Raw genomic sequence first — 11,580 nt, 5'->3', positions numbered from 1 at the left:
GACAGCAAAGGGGAAATCTGCCTCCATGATCTAATCACCTCCCACAAGGTTCCTCCTCTAACAGTGGGAACTACAATTTGATATGAGATTTGGGTGGGGACACAGAGCCAAACTACATCACCATGCCTCAACTATCCCTCTACTCTCTGTCCCTAACCATTTGCTTCACTGTGTAAAAATACTGACTATTAGATCACAGACTTTCAGGAAATCACTATTTAGGCATATATTTCTAAGACATCCCCTCTTTACAGAGGAACACCAAATAGGGTACTGATGTGTTCTGACTGTGTCCCCACCCAAATCTTATCTTGAATTGTAGCTCCCATAATTCTCATGTGTCACAGGATGGACCCAGTGGGAGGTAATTGAATCATGGGGTGGGTCTTTCCATGTTGTTTTTGAGATGGTGAATAAATCTCATGAGATCTGATAGTTTTATATAGGGCAGTTCACCTACAGAAGCTCACTTGCCTGCCACCATGTAAAGCATGACTTTGCTCCTCATTTGCCTTCAGCCATGATTGTGAGACCTCCCCAGCCATGTGGAACTGCGAGTCAATTAAACATCTTTCCTTTATAAAGTACCCAGTCTTAGGTATGTCTTTATTAGCAGCATGAGAACAGATGAATACAGGTACAAACACACCTGTAACTACTACTGTTTCATTATTCAGACTCCAGTCATATTTGTTATTTTATTAAAAATATTTTTGAAGGGGTAAAAGGATTTATCACATTATTGGTGAGACAATATTAATCTGGGATTTTGAACTGTGTCAGGGTTTCTTAAAGCTGATGTTCTTTTTTATAGTTCCATCAAGTTGGTTGAAGATGTGGAGTGAAAGATTATTAAAATATTCATAATCAAAGCTTGGAGAGATAATGGAAATATTTGAGGACAAAATTAAGATTTCAAGATGAATGATGGCTAGAAATAATCAAATGTAAGTATAATGAAAATATAAGTAAATACTGAACTTGAGTTCAAAAAGTCAGCTGTGGAAATACAGGTTAGGGCAACATCTGACATTATAGTGAGTGTTTAATATTAATCAATAAAGCAAAACAAGAAGCAGTAAAAGCTATAGTGTTACATTTTGGCCAACAATGTGATGTGGTTTCTAACATAGCTAATGCGCTCTTATCCTGTATAATCTTATTAAGAGAATAAAGCATTATATATAAATATAGGTGTAGTCATATAAATAATAGTCATTATTTAACTGAGTTGATATGAGTGTTAAGTGAAGCATAGGAGGCCACATATATAATAATTAAATTTGTTAGTATATGGCACTTAATAAATATTTTTTAATTAAACCCTTGTTTTAAAAATTGGAAATAACAATTGCAATATATAAAATAAATTAATGTCAGAGATATATGGAACTCCTAAAGAAGTAAGAATAATAATAGTAACAATAACAATATTACTGGTATACTTGTGTAGCAAATTACAGCTTACACTATATGTATTATCTATCTATCTATCTATCTATCTATCTATCTATCTATCTATCCATCCATCTATATTAGTCTGTTTTCACATTGCTATAAAGAACTACCTGAGACAGTAATTTATAAAGAAAAGAGGTTAAATTTACTCACAGTTCCACAGGCTGTACAGGAGGCATGGCTGGGAAGTCTCAGGAAACTCAGGAAACTTAACAATCATGGCAGAAGGACGAAGGGGAAGCAAAGACATCTTCACATGGCAGAGTGGGAGAGAGAGAGTGAAGGGGGAAGTGCTACACACTTTCAAACAACCAGATCTCATGAGTACTCACTCACTATTATGAGAACAGCAAGGGGGATATTCACCCCCATGATCCGATCAACACCCACCAGATCCCTCCCTCGACATTGGGAATTACAATTCAACATGAGATTTGGGTGGTGACATAGAACCATACCATATCACTATCTATCTATTGATTTGCATACTTAATTTTAATCAGGTCCTCATAACCCCATAAGTAATATAGGAATTATTTCATTCTGTAAGTGTAAATGTAAACGCAGAGAGACAAAATGATTTATTTTGACTTCATGTCTAGTGGTCATCAAGGACCCAAATGTGTTTCTCTAGGAGCATTGTTCTGGATGAATCAAAGCAGCATCCAGATAAGAAGTGGACTGATTTGATATTCTGTGTTGAATGTATGTATGTTTTAGTGGGGATGTATACTATACAATGTAAAATAATATGTTAGAGTATGTCATATTTATATAAATAATTTATATAAATAATACAGCATAATGTAATAAAGTTAGAGATTTGGTTAGACTTAATTTTATTTATTCTGAGAGGAATATTGAAAAGCTAAAATTAATCAAAACTAACTATAGAAAGTATGCTAACATTCTAAAAACCATGTTCAAAGAAAAATTACCTATAATAAATAGATAAATGCTTTATTAAAGAGCAAGCTCTGATGGCATAGAGGCCATTTTGTTTTATTCAAAAATGGTTCTTGCTACAGGGTAGAAGTTGAATAGTTATTTGCTTAATGAATTAATTTATGAATGAATGAATGTTTAGACATATGTCTGTCAGTATTTATTTGAAGAAAGACATTTGTTTTATTTCAAAAGGCAATAGTAGAAATCAGAACTGGATGTTACATTGAGACAAATTTAGCTATATTAATATGAGGAAAAAATGTCCCATGGTAAGTGGTTTTTTGAGGCTTCTTGAGTATTTGGGATTATTCTACTGCAAGAAGCGTCTTTTGCCATGCAAAAGCTCTAATTTAGTCCCAGCTATTTATCTTTGTTTTTATTGCATTTGCTTTTGGGTTCTTGGTCATGAAATCCTTGCCTAAGCCAATACCTAGGAGGGCTTATCCAATGTTATCTTCTAGAATTTTTATAGTTTCAGGTTTTAAATTTAAGTCCTTCTTCCATCTTGAGTTGATTTTTGTATTAGGTGAGAGATGAGGATCGAGTTTCACTCTCCTACATGTGGCTTGCCAGTTATCCCAGCACCATTTGTTGAACAGGGTGTCCTTTCCTCACTTTATGTTTTTTTTTTTTTTTGCTTTGTTGAGGATAAGTTGGCTGTAATTATTTGGGTTTATTTCTGGGTTCTCTATTCTGTTCCATTGGTCTATGTGCCTGTTTTATACCAGTAGCATGCTGTTTTGGTGACTATGGCCTTATAATATAGTTTGAAATAAGGTGATGTGATACCACCAGATTTGTTCTTTTTGATTAGCCTTCCATTGGCTATGAGGGCTCTTTTTTGGGTGCATATGAATTTTAGGATTGTTTTTTCTAGTTCTGTGAAGAATGATGGTGGTATTTTGATGGGAATTACATTGAATTTGTAGATTGCTTTTGGCAATATGCTCATTTTCACAATATTGATTTTACCCGTCCATGAGCATGAGATGTGTTTCCATTTGTTTGTGTTGTCTGTGATTTCTTGTAGCAGTGTTTTGTAGTTTTCCTTGTAGAGGTGTTTCACCTCTTTGGTTAGGTATATTCCTAAGTTGTGTTTTTTCAGCTATTGTAAAATGGGTTGGGTTGTTGACTTGATTCTCAGCTTGGTCACTGGTGGTGTATAGAAGAGCTACTAATTTGCATACATTAATTTTGTGTCCAGAAAATTTGTTGTATTCTACAGTCAGCAGAGTGAACAGACAGCCCACAGAGTGGGAGAAAATCTTCACAATCTATATATCTGACAAAGGACTAATATCCAGAATCTACACAAACTCAAACAAATTAGCAAGAAAAAACAAACAACCCCATCAAAAAGTGTGCTAAGGACGTGAATACACAATTCTCAAAAGAAGATATACAAATGGCCAACAAACATAAAGAAATGCATCATCATGAGTGATCAGGGAAATGCAAATGAAAACCACAATGTAATCCAACCTTACAGCTGCAAGAATAGCCATCATCAAAAAAAAACAAAAATAGCAGATGTTGACATGGATGCGGTGAACAGGGAACACTTCTACACTGCTGGTGGGAATGTAAACTAGTACAACCACTATGGAAAACAGTGTGGAAAGCCCTTAAAGAGCTAAAATTAGAAGTACCATTTGATCCTGCAATCCCACTACTGGCTATCTACGCAGAGGAAAAGTCATTATACAAAAAAGGTACTTGCACATGCCTGTTTATAGTAGCACGATTCACAGTTGCAAAAACGTGGAACCAACCCAAATGCCCATCAATCAACGAATGGATAAAGAAACTGTGGTATACATATGTAATGGAATACTACTCAGCCATAAAAAGAATGCATTAATGGCATTCACAGTGACCTGGATGAGACTGGAGAGTATTATTCTAAGTGAAGTAACTCAGGAATGGAAAAGCAAACATTGTATTTTCTCACTCATAAGTGGGAGCTAAGCTATAAGGATGCAAAAGCATGAGAATGACACAATGGACTTTGAGGATCAGGGGAAAAAGGCGGGAAGGATGTGAGGGACAAAAGGCTACAAATTGGATGCAATGTATACTGCTTGGGTGGTGGGTGCACCAAAATTTCACAAATCACCACTAAAGAATTTACTTATGTAACCAACCACCACCTGTTCCCCTATAACCTATGGAAATAAAAATAAACATAAATATTTTTTTAAAAAAGAAGAGTCTTGTATAAAGTTATGTATTTCAATTTAATTATCAAAAGCTGTTTAGCTAATAGCAGAATACTTTACAGGTAAAATATATGCCATAGACATCTGATATTATTCCGTGAAAAATTGGATGATTACCAATATTCTTAAAATAATTTCCATGACTTGAAGTAAAAACCTAAACAATGGATTCTGTTCTTGAGCTGAAATACAGTATATGCTACTTCAGGAATAGGGAAGAGTTGACTAGAATTAGAAATTAGTGAGCATAGGTAATTCTAAAAAATCTCTGGATTAAAAAAATCATATTATTTATTATGTAGGTATGATTTTTTTTTAATGTCAAGTAAGCAAAAGGAAAAAAGATCCATACGAAGATGGAAGCTTCAGATTTGGATCAGAGAGTAACAGTAATGATGGATAACATGCATAGTAGACTCTGCTTTCTGGGAGAAAAAATGTTTTGATGACATACCCATAGTTGTTGAACTTCATTTTCACATTTTTCTTGTTTGTGGGTAAAACCCATTGAAGTCTTGAATATATCTGGAATTTGTGTATGGAATAATCTTAGTGGAGCCTAATTCCATCTTTCACAAAACTAAATTCAGCAAATAGCAACATGCCTTAGAAATTGAAGGGATAGTCAATTCCAAATGTGTTCCCTGGGTAGTCACCAAAAGGACACATTTTTTGGCCTGTTTTTTTTCTTTGATGATTGGTTTATTTCTTTAAATATATAGCAAACCAAACTGATTTTGTTTAGAGTTAATCTCATTATTCAAATCATTCATTGAGGACAAATCTGTACAATGCAAATTAAACAGTAATGTGAAACTTAAGATAAACAATACTTACACTGACAGATATATACATTTTTAAATTTTTGAACAATCTAAAAAATGTAATTATTGAATAGCAATAATTTGTGTGTAAAACATGCCGAGAGAGTTAATTTTATGAAGTAATAAAATTTTTTATTTTATTTTTATTTATTGTGGGAATCCTGATGTAATTTTTTTTGGCAGGGTAGAAAAGCTATAGACTTATTTTCCTGGAACATATTACAAAAACTTAGAAATATTTTTTTTGATCGAATGAGTGAAACTCAGGGTTCAAGGCAGTTTAAAGATTTGTGGTGGGTATATTTTATATAATAAATAAAATACCTGCCAAAAAGTATCATATTAAACATAAAATGGGACGAAAACACTTTTGAAAAAAGTCAAGTGAAAGCCTATAGTATTATAGTATATATTTCTCACTAGTATTTACTGAGACTAATGTATTACATAATCATTGCTTCAATATTTATGAGTAGTTGAAGGCTCAGCTTGCCACTGAATGGAGAAATTCTGAACTTTCTATTTAGCACATGTTTCAGAAAAAAACACATATTTCCCTATTGCTTATTTTGATAGACAAAGAAAGGCTGTCCAAGGCTGTACAGAAGCAACAAAACAAAACTCATAGCTATAATTTCTGGAGAATTGTTGTGTCTTAAGAGAAGAAACAAATAAATGACCCCCTTTCTGGCTAGTTGTATGATAGCATGGTAATCTTTTCACTAGTTTTTCCATCTAAAGAATGGATATATCACAAATATCATCTTTCTATGCATAGATGAAAATAATTTATAGGATATTTTAGAGTGCTCTGTAAGCACACGATGTTCTACAAATGCTCGATAATTAAGAGAATGGCTCATTTTAAAATATAAATCAAGTATGCTAGGGGAGGAAGAATTCCAGGAAAGAAACCAGGCAAAATGCCACCACATCAGAGTTATTGGCAGGTGTTTCAGCAGCAGCAAGACATGGTACTTTCTTTATTATATCTTCTACGAGGTATGATAGGCTTCATCCATAGGACATGAAGCAGACTCCAGATTACTCTTTAGAGGTCTCAGACCTTGCCCAACGACAAGATCTCTGACTGAAAAGAAGTATTACACATCTAATCAGTGTAAGCTTTGCTGGAACTAGAGTGGTAGTTTTCACAAAGCTTTCAGGTTAGTAGGGAGGGCAGGCAGTTAAATACGTCTTAATGATACCTTGCAAAGAATGGACAGATGGTCAGGAAAGACATTTTAGCTCATCCTGGTTGGAGGTGGGGTTTATCACGGTATTAGTCTATTTTCGCACTGCTGATAAAGACATACCCAAGACTGGACAACTTACAAAAGAAAGAGGTTTAATGGGACTTACAGTTCCATGTGGCTGGGAAAGACTCACAATCATGGCAGAAGGCAAGGAGGAGCAAGTCGCATCTTACAAGAATGGCAGCAAGCAAAAGGAGATCGTGGAGGAAAACTGCCCCTTACAATAATCATCAGATCTTGTGAAACTTACTATCATGAGAACAGCAAGGGAAAGACCTGCCCCTATGATTCAATTACCTCCCACCTGGTCCCTCCCACAACATGTGGGAATTCAAGATGAGATTTGGGTAGGGACATAGCCAAACCATATAATTCTGCACATGGCCTCTTCCAAATCTCATGTTCTCACATTTCAAAACAAATCATGCCTTCCCAAGAGTCCCCCAAAGTCTTAACTCATTTCAGTATTAACTCAAAAGTCCACAGTCCAAAGTCTCATTGAGACAAGGCAAGTCTTTTCTGCCTATGAGCCTGTAAATTAAAAAAAAAAAAGAGCTAATTACTTCCTAGATACAAAGGGGGTATAGGTATTGAGTAAACACAGCTGTTCCAAATGGGAGAAACTGGCCAAAATAAAGGGGCAACAGGCCCCATGCAAGTCCAAAATCCAGTGAGTCAGTCAAATCTTAAAGCTCCAAAATGATCTCCTTTGACTCTATGTCTCACACTGATGCAAGAGGTGGATTCCCATGGTCTTGGGCAGCTCCACCCCTGTGGCTTTGCAGGGTATAGCCTCCCTCCTGGATGCTTTAACAGGCTTACATTGTCTGTGGCTTTTCCAGGCACATGTTACAAGCTCACAGTGGATCTACCATTGACCTGTCGGAGGTCTGGAGGATGGTGGCCCTCTCCTCACAGCTCCACTAGGTGCTGCCCCAGTAGGGACTCTGTGTGTGGGCTCCAACCCCACATTTCCCTTCTGCACTTCCCTAGCAGAAGTTCTCCATGACGGCCCTGGCCCTGCAGGAAACTTTTGCCTGGGCATCCAGATGTTTCCATACATCTTCTGAAATCTAGGTGGAGGTTCCCAAACCTCAGTTCTTGACTTATGTGCACCCACAAGCTCAGCACCATGTGGAAGCTGCCAAGGCTTGGGGCTCCCATCCTCTGAAGCAACAACCCAAGTTGTACCTTGACCCCTTTTAGTCACGGCTGGAGTGGCTTGGGCACAGGCACCAAGTCCCTAGACTGCATACAGCAAGGGAACTCTGGGCCCAGCCCAGGAAACCATTTTCTCCTAGACCTCTGGGCCTGTGATGGGAGGGGCTGCCATGAAGACCTCTGACATGCCCTGGAGACATTCTCCCCATTGTCTTGGGGAATAACATTTGGCTCCTTGTTACTTATGCAAACTTCTGCAGCCAGCTTGAATTTCTTCTGAGAAAATAGGTTTTTCTTTTCTATCACATTGTTAGGCTGCAAATTTTCTGAACTTTCATGCTCTGATTCCCTTATAAAACTGAATGCCTTTAACAGCACCCAAATCACATATTGAATGCTTTGCTGCTTAGAAATTTCTTCCACCAGATACCCTAAATCATCTCTCTCAAGTTCAAAGTTCCACAAATCTCTAGGATAGGGGCAAAATGCCACCAGTCTGTTTGCTAAACCATAACAAGAGTCACCTTTGTTCCAGTTCCCAACAAGTTCCTTATCTGCATCTGAGACTACCTCAGCCTGGACTGTTATTGTCCATATCACTATCACGCTTTTGGTCAAAGCCATTCAACAAGTCTCTAGGAAGTTCCAAGCTTCCTCACATTTTCCTGTCCTCTTATGAGCCCTCCAAACTGTCTCAACCTCTGCCTGTTATCCAGTTCTAAAGTCACTTCCACATTTTTGGGTATCTTTTCAGCAGCCTCCACTCTACTGGTACCAACTTACTGTATTAATTCATTTTCATGCTGCTGATAAAGACATACCCAAGACTGGCAATTTACATAAGAAAGAGGTTTAATTGGACTTACAGTTCCACGTGGCTGGGGAAGTCTCACAATCATGGTGGAAGGCAAAGAGGAGCAAGTTACATCTTACATAGATGACAGCAAGCCAAAACTGCTTGTGCAGGAAAACTCCCAATTATAATAACCATGAGATCTCATGAGACTTACTCACTATCATGAGAACAGCATGGGAAAGACCTGCCCCCATGATTCAATTTCCTCCCACCAGGTTCCTCCCACAACATGTGGGAATTCAAGATGAGATTTGGGTGGGGACACAGCCAAACTATATCAGTCAGAAATACCTTTCCAGGGAAATGCTTTATGCCTAGCTCTTGGCTACTGGGTTTAAGTTAGTGCTAGGAAAAGGTCATAATCCCCAAAGAGGTAATATGTGTCCAAAAAATTCCTAATAGGATTATTTCAGAATTTTCATTTATTCTACTTATATCATTTGCTGACTTCTCCATCTAATCTATATTTTATCATGTGTCATTCATCCTTCCTTGCCTCTCAAATTTCAAAGTTGCCTCATTGCCTAATAAACTCCTGAATTTAGCTTCCAAGGTTCTCCACAATCTCATACCAACTCATAAATCTTAAAATTCAATAAAAGGAAAGCACACCTAGACATTGTAGTTTTTTAGCTTTTGTGTATATGAGTTTTGGTCTTCACCTATCTTTGCCAGTAAAAATAATTTAAGACATAACTAAAATCCCATTTTCTTCAATAAGTTCTCTGATTCCACTCCTTGGGAAAAGCACTTACTTTCAAGAACTAAGAGGTTTTTTGTTTGTTTGTTTATAATGTTAATTTGGCCCTTACCTTGAATATATTTCCTGAGAAGGTTTCACTGACAGAATATATTTAATGTATAAAATTATTTAAAGAAAATAAGACTGCTTGAAAAATAAGTGAAAAAGTTATTTCATGTGCCACAGTTACATTTTGAGCTCATTAGTGTTGATGGTACAAAATTCAAACATATACTTTAACTCTGCTCTGTCTCAAAAATTAACTAACTCATTTTGAAGAATATAATGTACCTATTTAATAGTATGGAAGTTTTATAACAGTTCTGTTTCAAAAAAGATAAAAGTTATGCTTTATGAAACTATATTTTTCTGTACATTTATTTTTGGCTCCCCAATTAAATTTTAATAAGCCCTGTGAAATAAGGACCTTTCTTCTTACTTCTCTTTCTTCCTCCTCTTTTTCCTTAGCTTTTTCCCTTTTCCTTCCTTCTTTCCTTTTCCTTCCTTCCTTCCTTCCTCCCTTCCTTCCTTCCTTCCTTCCTCCTTTCCCATGTTTATTCAGTAAATATGTTTAAACTACAGATTCATTTAGGGAGCATTTGGATGCCAGAAAGAGGCTGGTTTAAATTAAGGAGTCTAAGGAAAAGAACTACGAGGGCATGTCACGGAACCCAAGGGGAGGAAACACATCTAGATTTCAAGAGGTGCTAGAATTAGAAACTGGAAAATAGTTACTAGTATTAGTCCATTTTCATGCTGCTGATAAAGACATACCTGAAACTGGGCAATTTACTAAAGAAAGAGGTTTAATGGACTCACAATTCCACATGGCTAGGGAGCCCTCACAATCATGGTGGAAGGTGAAAGGCACTTCTTACATGGCAGTGGAAAGAGAGAGAATGACAGCCAAGCGAAACGGATTTCCCCTTATCAAACCATCAGATCTTGTGAGACTTATTTACTACCATGAGAACAGTATGGGAGAAACTGTCCCCATGATTCAGCTTCCTCCCACCAGGTCCCTGCGACAACACTTGGGAATTATGGGAGTACAATTCAAGTGAGATTTAGGTAGGGACACGAAGCCAAAGACATCATTACTAAAATAGCTATTTGATCTCTTTTTTTCTCTTGAGGGAACATAATTCTCTTACATCTGGTGTTCTCTTTGTGTTTCCTCTGTTGTTTTCATTTTCCCTGTAAACCTGTCTTTACTAGCTTTTCAGCATACATGACTCAAACAGGACAGCTACCCCATTCTCTGAGAAACATGACTTTCCTGATTCAGGACCACCACCAAATAAATGACTCCTAGGCTTTGTATCTCACAATTCAAATTCCGCAAAGAAAGAAAGAATCTAATCTGCTCAGCCCATGGTTCAGGTCCAAACAAGGGAAGTGAAGGATCATGGTTGTACAAACCTGGCAAGTGAAGCTGCCTCTTCTTGCTAGAATCATTGCCACAGGAGGATAGGCCATCAAATAAGAGAATGGCCCAAACATGCCTGTTACATTTATTATGTATCAAGCACCATAATAGATATTATGAATGGCAAAGGATGCTATTTAGGAAGACAAAACTCAAACTAGAATTAACGAATGAGATTCAAAAAGAAATAATGAGCATAAAAATTGGTAAATTCACCAATACATTTAAAGTTTTATTGAGACATTAAACAAAAATATGTAATTTGAGGAAAATAAAAGTAACACGAAATATATTTCTTTTATATTATTATTCGTAAGATAATATTGGAGAGTCTAAAGATGATTTGATGAATTTGATTATGAATAAAAATATGTACATTACCTAGCACATGTATATAACTATAATAAATGATTTCTTTGGGAAATTTAAAGACCATTGTGAGGAAAAGATAAGTGATCAGAAAATTACAGTGCATTATACCAAGTTATGTGTAAGGGCAGGTTGTTTATGAGACAATTTGTGAAGCAGCTATCTCCAACATTAGAGTCTGGGAAAGCTTTCTGAAGAGTGTTCCATGTTAGTTGAGACTTGAAGAATGTGTAGGAATTAATCAGAGAAGAGGCAGGGAAAGGACTTCCAGGCAAAGGAACTGCATGTGTAAAAATCCCAGAGATTAGAGGGCCCATG

The 11,580-nt window shown here is 36.6% G+C and overlaps 1 long non-coding RNA gene across 1 annotated transcript in view; it reads left to right on the top strand.

The window, feature by feature from the left end:
* The first annotated feature begins 818 nt into the window (after positions 1-818).
* The window catches only part of LOC129397743 (uncharacterized), a 155,516-nt gene continuing 144,754 nt past the window's right edge, over positions 819-11,580 (top strand). The window contains exon 1 of the long non-coding RNA XR_008625333.2: positions 819-947. This is a non-coding gene — a long non-coding RNA (uncharacterized LOC129397743). The remainder of the gene's footprint in view (positions 948-11,580) is intronic.

Source organism: Pan paniscus, chromosome 4 (assembly GCF_029289425.2).
Source record: "Pan paniscus chromosome 4, NHGRI_mPanPan1-v2.0_pri, whole genome shotgun sequence".
Taxonomy (NCBI): Eukaryota; Metazoa; Chordata; class Mammalia; order Primates; family Hominidae; genus Pan; species Pan paniscus.
Note: the sequence above shows the minus strand (reverse complement) of the source record. Positions and strands in the feature narration are given on the sequence as shown.